The sequence below is a fragment of the Ailuropoda melanoleuca genome, chromosome X (genome assembly GCF_002007445.2).
Source record: "Ailuropoda melanoleuca isolate Jingjing chromosome X, ASM200744v2, whole genome shotgun sequence".
NCBI lineage: Eukaryota > Metazoa > Chordata > Mammalia > Carnivora > Ursidae > Ailuropoda > Ailuropoda melanoleuca.
The window spans coordinates 61,553,634-61,574,167 of record NC_048238.1 but is presented as its reverse complement, the minus strand read 5'-3'; positions in this window follow the sequence as shown (position 1 = coordinate 61,574,167).

Sequence of the window (20,534 nt, the reverse complement as noted above, 5' to 3'; positions counted from 1 at the left end):
ATCATACTATATTTTGGAACATTAGACACATTTCATCATCTTCTGACGTTAGCAGTATCTCCAGAGAAGTATGATTACAACAACTTTTCCCCTTGTGTATATGACTTGCCTTGTGTGCTTAGTTGCCTTATTTATCTTTGAAGCTTAATAATGTAATCAAGCTATGACTTGTTTTCAATCAATATCTACCAGATTAACCTTCAACGTAGAGTACAGCCTTTATGTTTACAAATTTAGTTCTTCCATTATTTCATGGAAATTTTCTGCTGTTTTATCTTCTAATACTTTTTCTTTTCCATTGTAGAATTGAAGTTATTCTATTTCAGCATTATCCATATTAAGTTATCTTTGTTCTCCATCTCTATTATATTCTATCTAGTTAGCTTAATTTTGGTGTTTTTATCTTTTGAATTCATTGTGATTTTTCCAGAATTTTCCTCTATTTTATTAATTTGGTTTTCAAGAATTCTACTGAGTTCTGTGCCCTTTTACTACTTCTTAAATGATGTTTTTGGGGTCTTAATTTCCTTAAATCCATACAGATACCAGCTCAAGTACCTGTTTTCAAGTCTTTTGTGTATAATTTTAAGAATGGGGTCATATGTCAACCAAGAATCTTATGTCCAGAAAAACTCTTCTTCAAAAATAGAGCAGAAATTAGACATTCTCAGATAAACAAAAGCTAAAGGAGTTTGCTTCTAGTAAACTTTCCCTATAAGAAAGGCTAAAGGGAGCCCTTTAGCCTAAAATGAAAAGAAACTATATGGTAACTCAAGGTAATATGCAGAAATAAAGATCTCTGGTAAAGGTAACTAAATAGGTAAAAATAAGAGCTAGTGTCATTGTGACACTTCAGGGAAGATGGTGGCGTAGGAGACACTGAACTCACCTTATCCCATGGGCATACTGAGATAACAGCTACATTTGTGAAAATAACTCTGAAAATGACTTGAAGATTGTCAGAACAGACTTTCCACAGCTAATCATAGATAGGAAGCCACACTGGAAAGGGTAGGGTGGGGGAGATGAAATTGAGAATCAAACATTACTGAAATAATGAATCATGAAACATTGCATCAAGAACTGGGGATGTACTGTATGGTGACTAATATAACAAAATAAAATTAATAAAAAATTAAAAAAGATTTACCCTTGTATTAAATATTTAAAAGATCAAAAAAAAATTACTGAAACTAACCACAAATGGGATGGACACCACAAGCACAGACAAGTGAGAGGATCATAAACTGCACCAGGAACTGCAGGCATGGGGGACCTGCACTGGGAAGATGAGTCCCCATAACACTTGGTTTTGAAAACCAGGGGGACTCAACTCTGTGAATTTTTATAGTCAGCAGGGCTCAAATCTGGGTACTTTAAAAATCAGCAGGCTTGGCTCTGGGAGAATCTGAGGGCAATAAGAAACAGTCTTTGCCCTTAAAAAGCCAACATAACAAATAACTCAGCGAAGATCCGGTATACAAACAGCAGATTGAAAAGCACCTGGGGTATATGCAAAGGAGATTTAACTACTAATCTTAGAACATACACTGGAGAGGCTTTTTTAGCAGACTTCTCCAATAATAAAAGAGCTGGTAGGTATCATTTCTACCCCTCCCCACCCATGCTATGTTCACAAACACTTGCGGGAACCAGTGCAATACTCTCCACCTATCTTGCTAGCACCCCATGCCCTACACTGTTGATCCTCTGCAGATCATTCCCATTCACCCTGCCCCACCTGGTAGGTGTCCTTCTAAAACAACTCCTAGCCTGACACACCCCATAAGCAACCCCTACAGAGACCTACATCACTGCAAAGTGACTCCTACCCTGGGAAGAGGGGAATATAATCATATTCCCAAGTGGGCCCAGAGTCCCAGCAGTTGAACCATATAGCTGGCAACATAAAGAGAGTGCCCTGCCAAACAATGTGACTACAGCCCCAGTAGACAAATGGAGGGGTAGGCATTTTGTCTGACTACTGGCCCTACCCACCAATGAAAGTCTCTCAGGGGACAGCACAGGGAGATTGCCCAGCAGTTCAGTGCAACTACAGACCTAGTGGACTGATTGAAGGTAAGCATCCAGTTTGATTGCTAGCACTGTCCAAATACAAGCCTGTGGCAGTGCTAGACAGGCCCTGTAACAACACAGGGATAAAACCCCGTTTGTGCCCCCACAACAAGTAAAGTGGGACATTGCAACTAACTAGGTTGAAGGTAAATGCAGTTCATCCACAACAGCAAGGAACACCACCATAAGAAAATTCCCTTAAGCACCTGTTTCTGGTGAACAGAAAGCATTTGCAATAAGGCATCAAGGCCACTATTTTCATGATCAGGAGACATAACTGACCTTCCTAATACATAGAAACAAACAGAGAGACAAAATGAGATGACAGAGGATATATCTCAAAATAAAGAACAGAGCAAAGCCACCATAAAAGAGCTAAATGGAACAGAGATAAGCAATATGCCTGATGAAGAATTCAAAGTAATGGTCTTTAAGACACCCACTGGGCTAGAGAAAAGAGTGAAGGATCTGAGTGAAGCCTTAAACAAAGAGACAGAAAATAAGAAAAAGTACCCATCAAAGGTAAAGAACTCAATATCTGTCGTAAAAAATACACTAAAGGAATCAATAGCTGATTAGAGGATGCAGAAGAATGAATCAGTGATCTAGGAGACAGGGTAATGGAAAGCAATGGAGAGGAACATCAAAAAGAAAAGGGAATAATAAAAAATTAAAATAGTTTAAGTGAACACAAAGACATCTTCAAGGATAATAAGATTCACATTATAGGAATTCTAGGAGGAGAAGGGAAAGGGAAGGGGGCAGAAAATGTATTTGAAGGAATAATAGCCAAAAACTTCCCTAATCTGAGAAAAGAAATAGACATCTAGATCTAGAAGGCACAGAGATTCCTCAACAAAATTAACCCAAGAAAGCCCACAGAAAGACATATAAGGATTAAAATGTCAACTAGTAGTGATAAAGACAGAATTTTAAAAGCAGCAAAAGAAAAGACAACAGTTACATACAAAGGAAATACAATAAGAGTATCAGTTGATTTTTTTAAAGAATTTATTTATTTACTTATTCATTTGACAGAGAGAGACAGCCAGCAAGAAAGGGAACACAAGCAGGGGGAGTGGGAAAGGAAGAAGCAGGCTCCTAGTGGAGAAGCCTGATGTGGGGCTCGATCCCAGAATGTTGGGATCACACCCTGAGCCAAAGGCAGACGCTTAACAACTGCACCACCCAGGCACTTCGGGTATTAGTTGATTTTTTTCAGCAGAGACTTTGCAGGCCAGAAGGAAGTGACATAATATATTCAAAGTGCTGAAAGGAAAAACCTGCAGCCAAAAATACTCTACCCAGCAATGTTAACATTCAGAACAGAAGAAGAGATAGAGTTTCCTAGACAAACTAAATTTAAAGGGGTTCATCACCACTAAACCAGCCTTACCAAAACATCAAAGGGAATTCTTTAAGTGGAAAGAAGAGACCATAATCAGGAGTAAAAAAGTAGGAAACAACAATGATGGGGTTAATGTAATTGAGCATGAAATCAGCCATATTACCTGGCTTGCTAAAATGTAACACAGAGGCCGTTAAGGGCAGAGACGGTTTCAGAGAAGGGTGTAGGCCTTTGGAATGCCAAGGTCTGCATGACCACTCTGCAGTTGGAATGCTGTGGGCAGTTGCCTTCCCAAAACTTTCCTAGCCCAAACAGTTGCCCTGTGATCTAAGACATGTAGGCATTGTCCCTTAGGAGTTCAGCAGAACTCCTACTAGAACACGCAAATTAGCATATCGTATCTTTTCCGTAAACACATCCCCCAGTTTCAGTAAGACCCCTTGTCAACATCATGTGCTTGAGAAACAGTGATAAGGATTTGTGATTATCTTGAAGGACCAATAAAAGTGGGAGCAAAGAAGAGCAAAGGGTCTTTGCCTCTGAGCATTGAACCCCCTTGCCTTCTCTTCTCTTTCACAACAAAATTTGAAGTAATCTTTCATATGTTGGTACAGGGATTGCTGGCTATTCCTGGCACAACAAATTCCACAGGTAAATGCAAACATTTACTAAATGTACTAAGCTAATCATTTATAAAACTAGTATCTAGATTAAAGCACAAAAGCAGTAAAATCAAATATCTCTCCAAATATCAGCCAAGGGCTTCACAATATAAAAAGATGTAAAGTAGGACATCATATATATATATATATATATATATATATATATATATATATAATGTGGGGAGGCAATAGTAATATATATATAGTAATAGTAAATATATATATAATGTGGGGAGGCAATAGTAAAAATTCAGTGCTTTTAGGATGGGTTAAAACTTAAGCCACCATAAACTTAATGTAGACCATTATACACATAGGATGTTGTATATGGATGGTAACCACAAATCAAAAGCTACAATATATACACAAACAATAAGAAAGAATCCAAGCAAAGCAATAAAGAAAACTATCAAATCACAAGGAGAGAAAGCAAGAGAAGAAGGAACAGAAATGAACTACAAAAACAACTGTAAAACAAGTAACAAAATGTTAATAAGTACATGGATGTCAATAATAACTTTAAATGGAATTGAACTAAATGCTCCAATAATGAAAACATAGGGTGACTAAATAGACAAAACTGCAATATCTAGACCTCAAGATACATATAGATTGAAATTGAAGGGATGGAAAAACATTACCATCCAAATGGAAGAAAAAAAGCTGGTGTAACAATATTATATCAGACAAAATAGACTTTAAAACAAAGACTGTAACAAGAGACAAAGAAGGACACTCCATAATGTTGAAGGGAACAATCCAACAATAAGAAATAGCAATTTTAAATATTTATGCACCTAACATGGGAGCATCTTAATACATATAGCAACCATTAACAGGCATAAAGGAAGAAATTCACAGGAATATAATAAGTAAGGGACTTTAACACCCCACTTACTTCAGGGGAAAATCATCCAGACACGAAATCAACAAGGAACAAGTATGCTTTGAATAATACATTAGACCAGATGGGCATAACATTCCATTAAAAAAAAAAACGCAGAATACACATTCATTTAAAGTGTACATGACACATTCTCCAGGACAGATCATATGTTCAGTCACAAATTAAGCTTCAGTAAACTCAAGGAAATCGTAATCTTGTCATGTATTTTTTCCAACCACAATTGTATAAAACTAATCAATCACAAGGAAAAAATCTGGTAAGAACACAAATACATGAATAAAAAATAACATGCTACTAATATCAACCAAGATATTATAGAGAAAATTTAAAATATATATAGACACAAATGAAAGTGAAAGTACAATGGTTCCAAATTGTTGGGATGAAGCAAAAGCTCTTCAACAGGGAAGTTTAGGGGCGCCTGGGTGGTTCAGTCATTAAGCGTCTGCCTTCGGCTCAGGGCCTGATCCCAGAGTCCTGGGATCGAGCCCCATATCGGGCTCCTCCACTGGGAGCCTGCTTCTTCCTCCCCACTCCCCCTGCTTGTGTTCTCTCTCATGCAGGCTATCTCTCTGTCAAATAAATAAAATCTTTTTTTAAAAAAAACAGGGAAGGGGCGCCTGGGTGGTGCAGCGGTTAAGCGTCTGCCTTCGGCTCAGGGCGTGATCCTGGCGTTATGGGATCGAGCCCCACATCAGGCTCTTCTGCTATGAGCCTGCTTCTTCCTCTCACACTCCCCCTGCTTGTGTTCCCTCTCTCGCTGGCTATCTCTATCTCTGTCAAATAAAAAAAAAATCTTAAAAAAAAACCAGGGAAGTTTATAGCAATACAGGCTTATCTCAAGGAGCAATAAAAATCATAAATTAAAAACCTAATATTACAACTGAAGGAGCCAGAAGAACAGGAGCACAAAGCCAGTAGAAGGGAAGACATAATAATGATTAGAATAGAAATAAATGAAATAGAGACCAAAAAACCCAGAAAAGATCAATGAAAGAAGATGGTTCTTTGAAAAGATCAACAAAATTGATAAACTTTTAGACTCAAAAGGAAAAAAAAATAAGAGAACTCAAAAAAATTGAAATAAGAAATGAAGGAGAAGAACTAAAAATTGACAACAAAAAATAAAAAAGATATGAAACTATTATGAAGCATTATATGCCACCAAATTGGACAACCTAGAAGAAATGGATAAATTCGTAGAAACATATAACCTTTCAAAACTGAATCAGGAAAAAATAAGTAATTTGAACATACTGATTACTAGCAATGAAATTGAATTGGAAATCAAAAATCTTCCAACAAACAAGTGCAGGACTAGATGGATTACCATGAATTCTACCAAGCATTTGAATAAGGGTTAATAGCTATTCTTCTCAAACTATTCCAAAAAAATAGAAGAGGAAGGAAATCATCCAGAATTATTCTACAAGGCCAGATTTACCCTAATGCCAAAGTCAGATGAAGACACCACAAAAAAGAAGAAAAACCCTACAGGACAATATCGCTGATGAACGTAGATGCAAAAATGATCAACAAATATTAGCACACTGCATCCAACAATACATTAAAATTCACATATTACAGGGGCGCCTGAGTGGTTCAGTCAGTAAAGCATCTGACTCTTGGTTTTGGTTCAGGTCATGATCTCAGGACTGTGAGATCAAGCCCTGCTTCAGGCTCCACACTCAATAAGGAGTCTGCTTGTGATTCTCACTCTCCCTCTCCCTTTACCCTTTCCCCTGTTCTCACACATGCATGTGTTCTCTCACTCCTTCTCTCTCTCTAAAAATGAATAAATAATTGTTTTTTAAAAAATTCACTCATCACAAAGTGGCATTTATGCCAGGGATGCAAATGCTGATCAATATTCATAAATCAATCAATGTGATACATCACCTTAACAAGAGAAAGGATGAAAACTATGTGATTATTTCAATAGATGAATTTGACAAAGTATAAGATCCTATTCATGATAAAAACTCTGTATAAAGCAGGTATAGAGGGAACATAACTCAACATAAGAATAGCCATAAATAATAATCCTACAGTTAACATTATATTTAATGGTAAAAAAATTGAGAGTTTTTTCTCTAAGATCAGGAAAAAGACAAAGATTTCCACTGTCAACACTTTATTCAACATAGTACTGGAAGTTCTAATCACAGCAATCAGAAAGGAAAAAGAAATAAAAGGCATCCAAATTGGTAAGGAAGAGGTAAAACTTTCCTTGCCAAAGACATGAAACTATATACAGAAAATCCTAGAAGCGGAGACTTAAGATGATAGAATAGTAGGAGGACCTTATGCTTGCCTTATCCCTCAACACAGCTAGATAAATATAAAATCATTCTGAACACCCAGGAAATCAATCTGAGGTCTGAAAGAACAAACTGCACAACTGGAGGAAGAGAAAAGGCCAAATTGTGGAAGGGAGGAGGCACTGAGACATAATTTGGGGGAGAAAAGAATTACTAGTGCTACGGAGGGGAGGGAGCCCCAATCAAGGAGAGAGAAAGAGATTGGGGGGGCACAGGGTGCAGGGCATTGCATAAGAAGAACAATTCCCTTGAACTATTGATTGGGAAAAGGAGAGAGGCTGATTATTGCAAGTTTTTACAAGCAGTGGAACTCAAAGTCTGAAGTTTTAGAAGTCTGCACCATTGCTGGGGTGGAGCCTGGCAAGCAGAAAAGTGCTCTGTGGAACACGAAGGCAGAAGCCTGGGACCCCACAGCATGGTCTGAGGATGCCATGGGTCGCACTGGGAGAGGCAGTCTCCCTTCTTGGGGTGCATTTAGGAAAGGTGACACTCCCTATGCAGGGACAAAAGAGCTCATGGGTGCCATTGAGTTGCCCTATTCATTAGCATAGGAACAGAGGCAGCCCCCCTCCCCCACCCCCACCGCCACTGTTGAAAGCAGCTAACTGGCACACTAGCTTTTTGCTGCACTTTACAATAAACTCCAAGGCCCTGCACATTCCCTGCAACTGCCTTTCTGGGACAAACCTGTACCAGCCACAGCTAGGCGAGACCCTCACACCTGAGGTTCAAGGTGGGTGGGTCTTTGCCACATCAGATCCCTAAAATTGAGTTTTGAAACCCAGCTAGTGCACCTGAGATAAAATACAGGAACGCTGCACAGCCTGGTGGTCAGATGTCTCAGACATAGACAGGATGAAGGCAGGGACCTGAGGGATGCCTGGGACAAATGAGGGGAGATTCTTCTCCTTCTGTGAGGGCTTTCTGAGCAGTGATAGATGGAATTCCCTTCTCCTGGGACAAGAGAGCCAGCTGAGGCCACCTTTGCCCCTGCCCATCAGCAAGGATGGACTTCAGTGAGCAGCACAGTGCCCACAGTGGAAACTTGAACTGCTTACACCAAGCTCCACCCCCCAGTGCTCTGCAGGTGATGGTTTTCACTAGGACAAGTGTGCCTGAGACTCAGAGCAGCAGCAGGCCCCTCTCCCAGATGACCTCCACAAACTCCCTGCATGCACCAAGTCTACTAACCATAGAATGCTACAAAGCTTCACCTCTAGGGGAAATAGGATCTAGCCTTTTTTAATAAGCAGACCAAAACACACCTAGTTAGAACTCACCACACAGTGGATAGGGTCCAAACACTCCCCACTGTAGGCAAGCAGAAACTGAGTGTACACAGAAAAACACCAGAAAACATCCTGAAGAGCCAGGCCCTGGATGACATATTCTTAATATAACCATTACTCTCAGGAGCAGGAAACATAACAGGCTTTCCTAACACAGAAGACAGAACTCTAGACAAAATGCCAAGATGGAGGAATTAATCCCAAATGAAAGAACAAGTAGAGGTCATTGCCAAGGATCTAATCAAACAGATATAAGTAACATGCCCAAACCGGGATTTATTTATTTTTATTTTTTAAATTTTTTTCATAATATTTTTTATTATATTATGTTAGTCACCATAGAGTCATCTCTAGTTTTTGATGTAAAGTTCCATGATTCATTACTTGCATATAACACCCAGTGCACCATGCAATACGTGTCCTCCTTAATACCCATCACCAGCCAAACCAGGATTTAAAACAACAATCATAAGAATACTATCTGGGCTAAAGAAAAGCATAGAAGATACCAGGGAGTCCCTTGCCACAGAGATAAAAGACCAAAAACTAGCCAGGCTGAAATTAAAAAGAAAAAAAAAAGCTATAACCTAGATGTGAAACTGACTGGATGTAATTCATCTGCTTCTTAAAGAAGCAGATGAATGAATCAGTGATATGGAAGATAAAATTATGGAAAATAATGAACCTGAAAGCAAGAGGGAAAGAAAAACATTAGATGACAAATGTAGACTTACAGACTCAGCGATTCCATAAAGCATTATAACTTTCATATGTTAGGAGCCCCAGGAGAATAAGAGAAGGAAAAGGGGGCAGAAGATTTATTTGAGCAAATTATAGCTGAAAACATTCCTAATCTGGGGAAGGAAACAGACATCCAAATCCAGGAAGCAAACAGAACTCCCATCAAAATCAACAAAAGCAGGTCAACGCCAAAAAATATTGTACTTAAAATTTCAAAATACAGAGATAAAGAAATAATCCTGAAAGCAGCAAGGGAAAAGAAATCCCTAACTTACAAGGGAAGACAAATAAGGTTTACCACAGATCTCTCCAAAGAAATTTAGCAGGCCAGAAGAAAGTGGCATGATATATTTAATGTGCTGAATGGGGAAAATATGCAGACAAGACTACTTTACCCAGCAAGGCTGTCATTCAGAATAGAAGGAGAGATAAAGATTTCCCAGACAAAAACTAAGGGAGTTCATGACCACTAAATCAGCTGTGCAGAAACTAATAAAGGTGACTCTCTGAGTGGGAGAGAAAGACCAAAAGCAACAAAGACAAGAATGGAACAGAAAATCTCTAGAAACATTGACTTTACAAGTAATACAATGGCACTAAAATCATATCTATCAATAATCACTCTGAAAGTAAATGGATTAAATGCTCCAATCAAAAGACAAAGGGTAACAGAATGGATAAAAATACTAGACTCATCTATAAGCTGCGTATAAGAAACTCATTTTAGACCTAAGGTCACCAGCAGATTGAAAGAGAGGTGATAGAGAATCATCTATAAAGCTAATGAACATAAAATGAAGGCTGGAGTTAGCATACTTCTATTAGACAAACTAGAATTTAAACCAACAATAATAACAAGATATAAAGAAGGACATTATATCATAATTAAGGGGTCTATACAGCAAGAAAGATCTTACAATCATGAATATTTATGCCCCCAACCTGGGAGCACACAAATATATGAATCAATAAATAAAAACAAAGGAACTCATCAATAACAATACAATACTTGTAGGGGACTTACAACAATGGACAGATCATCTAAGCAGAAAACCAACAAGGAATACACATTCTTTTCAAATGCACATGGGATAGTCTTCAGAATAGATGGATGACATACTGGGTCACAAATCAGGCCTCAACAAGTACAAAAAGATTGAGATAATGCCGTGCATATTTTCTTACCACAGCACTATAAAACTTGAAGTCAACTTCAAGAAAAATATTGAAAAGACCACAAATACATGGAAGATAAAGAACATCTTACTAAATAATGAATGGAAATTAAAGAAGAAATAAAAAAAATACATGGAAGCAATATAAATGAAAACACAACAGTCCAAAACCTTTGGGATGTAGCAAAGCAGTCATAAGAGGGAAGTATAAAGCAATATAGGCCTACCTCAAGAAGTAAGAAAAGTCTCAGATACACAATCTAACAGTACTCCTAAAGGAGCTTGAAAAGGAAAAACAAATAAAGCCTAAAGACAGCAGAGAAAGGAAATAGTAAAGATTAGAGCAGAAATAAATAATATACAAACAAACAAAAACAGAAGAATAGATCAATGAAACTAAGAACTGATTATTGAAAGAATTAATAAAATTGATAATGCCCGAGCCAGATTTATCAAAAAGAAAAGAGAAAAGGAACCAAATAAATAAAATCATGAATGAAGAAGGAGAGATCAACACCAACACCACAGAAATACAAACAATTAGAGTATCATGAAAATTTATATGCCAACAAATTGCACAATCTGGAAGAAAGGGACAAATTTCTAGAAACATACAAACAACCAAAGCTGAAACAGGAGATATTAGAAAATTTGAACAGAACCATAATCAGCAAAGAAATTGAATCAGTAATCAAAAATCTCCCAACAAACCAAAGTTCAGGGGAATTCTACCAGACATTTAAGAGTTAGTACCTATTTTTCTTAAACTGTTCCAAAAAAATAGAAATAGAAGGAAAATTTCCAAACTCATTCCATGAGGCCAGTATTACCTTGATTCCAAAACCAGACGAAGACCCCACTAAAAAGAAGAAATACAGGCTAATATTCCCGATGAGCATGGATGCAAAACTTCTCAACATGATACTAGCAAATCCAACACTACATTAAAACAATTATTCACCAAGTGGGATTTATTCCTAAGATACAGGGTTGGGTCAAGATTCCCAAATCAATCAACGAGATACACCACATTAAAAATAGAAGGGATAATAACAATATGATCCTTTCAATAGATGAAGAAAAAAAATTGACAAAGTACAGCATCCATTTTTATAAAAACCCTCAACAAGGTAGGGATAGATGGAACATACCTCAACATCATAAAGGCTATATACAAAAGACCCACAGTTAATATCATCCTCAATGGGGAAAAACAGAGTTTTTCCTCTGTGGTCAGGGAAAACACAGGGATGTCCACACTCATTACTTTGATTTAACATAGTACTGAAAGTCCTAGCTTCAGCAACAAGACAAGAAATAAGAGGCATCCAAATCAGCAAGGAAGAAGTCAAACTTTCATTATTCACTGATGACATGATACGTTAAGTAGAAAACCTGAAAGACTTCACAAAAAAAAAGAAATGCTAGAACTGACATAAGAATTCAGCAAAGTACAGAAGTCTGTTGTATTTCTATACTTTAATAATGAAGCAGCAGAACGAGAAGTCAAGTAATCTATCCCATTTACAACTGCACCAAAACCATGAGAAACCTAGGAATAAACCTAACCCAAGTAGTGAAAGATCTGTACTCTGAAAACTATAGAACACTTATGAAAGGAATTGAAAATGACACAAAGAAATAGAAAGACATTTCATGCTTGTGGATTGGAAGAACAAATATTGTTAAAATGTCTATATTACCCAGAGCAATCTACACATTTAATGCAATCCCTATCAAAATACCATCAGCATCATTCACAGAGCTAGAATAAACAATCCTCAAATTTTATGGAACCAGAGAAGACCCCAAATAGCCAAAGCAATCTTAAAAAAGAAAAGCAAGCCTGGAGGCATCACAGTTTCAGGTCTCAAGCTATATTACAAAGCTGTAGACATCTACACTATATGTTACTGTCATAAAACAGAAACACAGATCAATGGAACAGAATAGAGAACCCAGAAATGGACCCTCAACTCTATGTCAAGTAATCTTTGACAAAGCAGGAAGGAATATCCAATGTAAAAACGACAGTCTCTTCAACAAATGGTGTTGGGAAAACTGAACAGCAACATGCAGATGAATGAAACTGGACCACTTTGTTATGCCATACCCAAAAATAAATTCAAAATAGGTGAAGGATCCAAATATGAGACAGGGAACCATTAAAATCCTAGAGGAGAACACAGGCAGCAAGCTCTTCATTCTCAGCCATAGCAACTTCTTACTAGACACATCTCTGGAGGGAAGAGAAAGAAAAGCAAAAAGGAACTATTGGGATGTCATCAATATTCAAAATTTTGCACAGTGAAGGAAACCATGAGCAAAACTAAAAGGCAACCTATGGCATGGGAGAAGATATTTGAAAATGCCATATCTGATAAATGGTTAGTATCCCAAATCTACAAAGAACTTATGAAACTTAAGACCCCAAAAAACAAATAATACAGTTAAGACATGAACAGAAAAACATGAATGGACCCTTTAACAAAGAAGACATACAGATGACAACAAGACACATGAAAAGATGTTCAATATCACACATCATCAGGGAAATGCAAATCAAAACCACAATGAGATACTACCTCACACCTGTCAGAATGCCTAAAATTAACAACACAGGATCCAAGATGTTGACAAGGATGTGGAGAAAGGTGTACCCTCATTTTCTGTTGGTGGGAATGCAAATTAGTGCAGCCAGTCTGGAAAACAGTATGGAGACTCATCAAAGGTTTAAAAATAGAACTACTCTACAACCAAGCCATATATATATATATGTATCTCACATCTGTGATATACACAAGATATATCTATATCATCTATATCAATATATAATTTTACTCAGCCATCAAAAAGAATGAAATCTTGACATTTGCAATGATGTGGATGGTGGTAGAGTGTAATATGATATGCAAAATAAGTCAATCAGAGGAAGATAAATACCATATGATTTCACTCATGTGAAATTTAGGAAAAGAAACAAATGAACATAGAAGAAAGGGAAAAAAGGAGGAAGCAAACTATTAGAGACCTAAGGATAGAGAACAATCTGAGGGTTGATGGTGGGAGGTTGGTGGAGGATGGGCTAAATGGCTGATGGGTATTAAGAAGGACACTTATTGTGTTGATCACTGGGTGTTAAATGTAAGTGATAAATCACAATATTCTACTCCTGAAACCAATACTACACTATATGCTAACTAATTAGAATTTAAATAAAAATTTGGAAGATAAAAGAATACCTTAAAGACCACCAAAAAACTGTTATAACAGATAAATAAATTTAGTAAATTTGAAAGTTACATAATTAATATACAGAAATCTTTTGCCTTTATGTACAATAATAATTAAGTAGCAGATATGAAAATTAAGAAAATCCTATTTACAATTGCACCAAAAATGATAACATTTAGAAATAAACTTAAACGAGTAGGTGAAAGACCTGTAGTCTTAAAACTCAAAAACACTGATGAAAGATATTGAAGATGACACAAATAAGTAGAAAGACCTTCCATGCTGATGGATTGGAAGAACAAATATTGTTAAAATGTCCTTACAACCCAAAGCAGTTTACACATTTAATCCAATCCCTATGAAAATACCAACAGCATTTTTCACAGTAGTAGAACAAATAAAACATATATTTATGGAGCTACAAAAACCTTGAATAGCCAAAGCAATCGCGACAAAAAAGAACAAAGTTGGAGGCAACACCATCCCTGGATTCAATGTATACTACCAAGTTATACTACACTGGCTCAAATATAGACACATAGATCAATGGAACAGAAAAAAAAATGTTAGAAATAAACCTACCCCCATATGGTCTATTAATCTATGTCAAAGGAGACAAGAATAGGGGTGCCTGGGTAGCGCAGTCGTTAAGCGTCTGCCTTTGGCTTGGGGCGTGATCCCAGTGTTCCGGGATCGAGTCCCACATCAGGCTCCTCCGCTGGGAGCCTGCTTCTTCCTCTCCCACTCCCCTGCTGTGTTCCCTCTCTCACTGGCTGTCTCTCTGTCTGTCACATAAATAAATAAATAAAAAAAACTAAAAAAAAAGGAGACAAGAATATACAATAAGGAAAAGACAATCTTTTTTTTTTAAATATGTGGTATTGGGAAAACTGAATAGCTACATGGGAAAGAGTGAGGCAGGGCTACTTTTTTACACCATACACAAAAATAAACTCAAAGTAGATTTAAGACTTAAATGAGACCATAAAACTATTAGAAAAAAATCATAGGCAACAATTTCTTTGGCATTGGCCATAGAAACATTTCTCTACTTACATGTCATCAGGCAAGGGAAACAAGCAAAAATAAACTAATGGGACTACAGACAAATAAAAGGCTTTTCTAAATTGAAGAAATACATCAACAAAATGTTAAGTCAACTTACTGAATGGAAGAAGAGATTTGGAAAAGATAGATGCAGTAATGGGTTAGGATGCAAAACCATATAAAGAACTTATACAACTTGACATCAAAAACCCACGAATAGATCGTTAGGAGAAGAAAGGGAAAAATGAAGGGGGGATAAACAGAGGGGGAAATGAACCACAAGAGACAATGGATTCCGGGAAACAAACTGAGGGTTTCAGAGGGAAGGGGGTGAGGGGATGGGCTAGCCTGGTGATGGGTATTAAGGAGGACACGTATTGCATGGAGCACTGAGTGTTATACGCAAACAATGAATCATGGAACACTACATCAAAAACTAATGATGTACCGTATGGTGACTACATATCATAATTTTAAAAAAATGGAAAACAAAACCAGGCAGACCATTAGCAAAACAACAACAACAACAAGAACAACAAAACATGTATATCACACTGAAAAACCAACAGAGAATCTGAATAGACATTTTTTCAAAGAATACATACAAATGGCCAAGATCCATGAAAAGATGTTCAACATCACTAATCGTCAGGGAAATGCAAATCAAAACCACAATAAGATATCACATTACACCTGTCAGAATATCTAGAATGAAAAAGACAAGAAACTGTTGGCAAGGATGTAAGGAAAGAGAAACCATGTGCACTGCTGGTTGGAATTAAATTGGTGTAGCCACTGTGGAAAACAGTTTGGAGGTTCCTCAAAAAATTAAAAATAAAATTGCTGTGTGATCCAGTAATTCCACTACTGAGTATTTACCCAAAGGAAACAAAAACACTAATTTGAAATGCTACATGAACTCCTCTGTTTATTGCAGCACTATTTACAATAGCCAAGATATTAAAGCAACCCTAGTGTCCATCCACGGACAAAGGGATGTTACTCAATCATAGAAGAAAACTAGATCTTGCCATTTGCTACAACATAGATGGACTTAAAGGGTATAATCCTACATGAAATAAGTCAGACAGAAAAACAAATACAATGTACTCAAATGAACTTTAAGAAACAAAGGAAAGAAAGAAAGAAAAGAAAGAAAGAAAGAAAGAAAGAAAGAAAGAAAGAAAGAAAGAAAGAAAGAAAAATAAAGAAAGAAAGAAAAAGAAAGAAAGAACAAAGAATCAGACAACTAATCAGACTCTGAAATATGGAGAATAAACTGATATTTGCCAGAGGGAAGGTGGGTAGATGAAATAGAGGCAATTAGGAGTACACTTATCATGGTGCACAATTAGCAATCTATAGATTTATTGAATTATTATGTTGCACAACTGAAACTAATATAACACTGTATATTAATTATACTTTAATAAAAATAAAAGAAAGATTGTATTATTGTATTTTTGTTTGCAAATGTATTTGTTTCTCACACAATTTCACAAATACATAGGACAATAATTATAAATCCATGTTAATGAGCACACCAAGTATAAAGATTTCATTTATGATAAAACATAAAGGGAGGGATGGAGCTATATAGGAGATAATGTATTTTTCTTGAAGCTAATTTGGTGTCAATTCAAACTAGTTTGTTAGAAATTAAGGATGTTAAGTATAATCTCCATGGCAACTACTAAGAAAATATCACACAAAAAGAAAATAAAGAGAAATCAAAATGGTACACATAAAAAAAACTTAGACTAAAAAAGGCAGCATTGGAGAAATTAAGGAACAAAAAAGATATAATACATATATTACAATAGCAAAATGGCAGAAATAAATCTTTCACTATCAGTAATCACTTTGAGTCTAAATGGATTAAATTCACCAAGTAAAAGACAGAGATTGGCAGCATGGGTAAAAATCATGATCCAACTACATTCTGCCAACAAGGTACTCACTTTAGACCCAAAGACACAAGTTGGTTGAAAGTGAAAGGATGTCTTATTATCCAATCTGCAACCCTGTGGCATTTTATAGGCGCATTTAGGCCATTCACATTGAGAGTGATTATTGAGAGATATGGTTTTAATGATGTCATGTTGCCTGTAAAGTCTGTTTCTATAGATTGTAAATTTCTGTTCTGTATCACTCTTGGGGCCTTTTTACTTTTATAGAACCCCCCTTAATATCTTCTGTAGGGCTGGTTTTGGTGGTTACAAATTTATTCAGTTTCTGCCAATCCTGGAAGGTCCTTATCTCTCCATCAATTCTGAATGACAACCTTGCTGGATAAAGGATCCTTGGCTGCATGTTCTTCTCGGATAGAGCTTTAAAAATACCCCGCTAACCCTTCCTCTCTTTCCAGGTCTTTGTAGACATGTCTGACGTTATTCTGATATTTTTACCTCTGTACATGTGAAATCTCTTTGCCTGGCTGCTTTCAATACTATAACCTTGGATCTAACATTTGTGAATTGCACTATGACTGGACATGGTGTAGGTTTGCTGTGGTTGATCTTGGGAGGGGTCCCCTCTGCCTCTTGTACATGAATGCTTGTTTCCTTTTCCAGATTAGGGAAGTTCTCAGCTACAATTTGTTCAAATATCTCTTCTAGACCTCTCTCTTTCTCCACCCCATCAGGGATGCCAATGATTCTGACATTGGGATGTTTCATGGAGTCAGTAATCTCCAGTAATCTACATTCTTGAGATTGGATTTTTTTGAGCCATATTTGTGTTTTAACTTTATCTTCTACCATCCCATCCTCTAATTCACTACATAGTTCTTCTGCCTCATTTACCCTGGCCTTCAGAACATCTAGTTTTAACTGCATTTGATTCATAGCATGTTTAATTTCTGCCAGATTCCCTCTCATTTCAGCCCTTAGAGATTCTATATTCTCGTTAATATTTTCGTTACTATTTTTTTTCAACTCTACACATCATCTTGACCATTGTTACTCTGAACTCCATTTCTGACAATTTGGTTATATCTATATCCATCAGTTCTGTGGCAGAGGCCACAGACTCATTATCTTTCAAAGGAGATTTCTCCTCCTCGTCATTCTGATGAGGAGAGGTTGTGGGGATGCACAGAGCCCAAATTATTGACCAGGACAGGCAGTGTGCACTTGTTCTATAGGGACCTTAGGGATGTGGGCTTCTTGATTTTTCAGCCTGCCTTCTGGGGGAGGGGCCTGCCCCACTGATACTCATGAAACCCTTTTTGGATAGAGTTGCCCTGTCTCCTGCAAGGAAGGATGGGGATGGGCAAAATGTGAGCTGGTATTTCTGGGCTTTTGTTCTCTGGCGGCTTTCCTGGGTGGTTTTCTGTGACTCTTCTGAGGGTCAGAGCAACAGTGGCCATATCCCAGCCTCTGTCTCAGAACAGAGAGAGCGCAGTCTGCTCTCCACTGAGCTCTCTTTGCCACTTTAACTCTGTTTCTGTCAGTGCTGCCAAAAACCCTGTAGTGTCCTGGGTTGTGCGTCCCACAGCCGGTGTCCCAGGCCTCACTTCCATGGCTGGAACATCTCTGTCCTTTGAGCTTCTAACACCACCAGCCGCCCCCCGTTTCCATGTGTGCTCCCAAGCTCCCTGTTTCAGTGTGGTTCGCACGTGCTCCAGAGTGCCGGTTTTCAGTCAGGTCGTGCCCACTCCCAAGCTCTCGGTTTCAGTCTAGTTTGTGTGCTCCAGAGCTCCGGTTGTCAGTCTGGACATGCACCCACTCCTGAGCTCCCAGTTTTAGTCTGGTTCCAGTGAATGCTCTGGAGCCCTGGTTTTCGGTCTGGTCTTAAGAGCACTCCCAAGCTCCTGGTTTCAGTCGAGTTCCAGTGTACACTCTGGAGCTCTGGTTTTCATTTAGATGTGCACACGCTCTCGAGATTTTGGTTTTAGTCCGGTTCCAGTGAGCGCTCCGGAGCTCCGGTTTTCAGTGTCTTCGCACGTGTTCCTGGGCTCACAGTCTCAGTGTGCTTTCTCGTGGGTGCAGGTCCGTGAGTCTGGTCTGCTCCCCAGTGCAGGTGGCTACTGCTTCCCGGTGCCCGAGCACAGTGGCTCCCTCCCCCTTCGTTTATCTTCCAATATCTGTGCACAGATTTAGGGCTTCCCGCTTCGTACCTCAATATTCAGCACTGGAGATGTTCACTTGTAGAGATCCAGGTGTATCTTCCTGCATCTCAGGTTGATTCCATGGGTTTTCAGGATGGTCTGGTACATATCCAGCTCGACTCAGGGGACCAGCTGAAAAAGGGGTCCCCTACTCCTCTGCCATCTTTGTTTTTCTCTTTTAATTTCTCTTACTGTTACTTCATTATTAGTGTATAGAAATGTAGCAGATTTCTGCATATTGATTTTGTAGCCTGTCAATGTAATGAACTCACTTTTCTGTTCCAGTACTTCTTTGGTGGAGTCTTTCAGGTTTATACAGAGAATTTCATGTCCTCTGCAAATAGTGAAAATTTTACTTCTTCCTTGCCAGTTTGAATGCCTTTTATTTCTTTTTATTTTTTGTTTGCTGTGGCTAAAACTTCCAGTATTATGTTGAAAAAAGTTGTGAAAATGGACATCCTTGTCTTGTTCCTAATTAGAGGAAATGCTTTCAGTTTTTTACCATTGGGTATGATTTTAGCTGTGGGTTTTTCATATATGGCCTTTATTTTGTTGGAATATGTTCTCTCTAAACCTACTTTTTGAAGATTTTTTATCATGAATGGAGGTTGTACTTTGTCAAATGCTTTTTCTGCATCTATTGAAATTATATAGTTTTTATCCTTTCTTTTGTTGATGTAATGCATCACATTGGTTTGCAAATATTGAACCACTTTTCATAATGGGAATAAATTCCACTTGATTGTGGTGAATGATTTTTTTAATGTATTGTTGGATATGATTTGCTAATATTTTGTTGAGTATTTTTGCATCTATGTTCACCAGAGATATTGGCCTGTTTCTTTTTGTTTGTTTATTTGTTTTAGTGTCTTTATCTGGTTTTGGTGTCAGGGCAATACTGGCCTTGCAATTTGATTGCTAGTAATTAGTCATTCAAGTTTTCTTTTTTTTTCCTGATTCAGTTTTGGTAGGTTATATGTTTCCAGGAATTTACCCATTTCTTCTAGTTTCTCTGTTTCTTCCTGCTTCAGTCTTGGTAATTTATAAATATCCAGGAATGCATCCATTTCTTTCAGATTGCCTAGTTTGTTGGAATATAGCTGCTGGTAATAAGTTCTAATAATTGTCTCTTTTTCCTTGTTATGAGCCATGATCTCTCCCCTTTCATTCATAATTTTATGAATTTGTGTCCTTTCTCTTTTCTTTTGGATAAGTCTGGCCAGAGATTTATCGATCTTATTAATTCATTCAAAAACACAGCTTCTAGTTTCTTTGATCTGTTGTACTGTTCTTCTAGTTTCTATTGCATTGATTTCTCCTCTAATCCTTATTATTTCTCTTCTCCTGCTTGGTTTACTGTTCTTTCTCTAGGTCCTTTAAGTGTAAGGTTAGCTTGTGCATTTGGGGTTTTTCTAATTTTTTTGAGAGAGGCTTGGATGGCTATGTACTTCCCTCTTAGGACTGCCTTACAGTGTCCCATAGTTTTTGAACTGATGTTATTTAATTTTCCTTAGTTTCATAGAATTGTTTAAGTTTTTCTTTAATTTCCTGGTTGACCTATTAATTCTTTAGCAGGATGCTCTTTAACCTCCAAGTGTTTGATTTCCTTCCAATTTTTTTCTT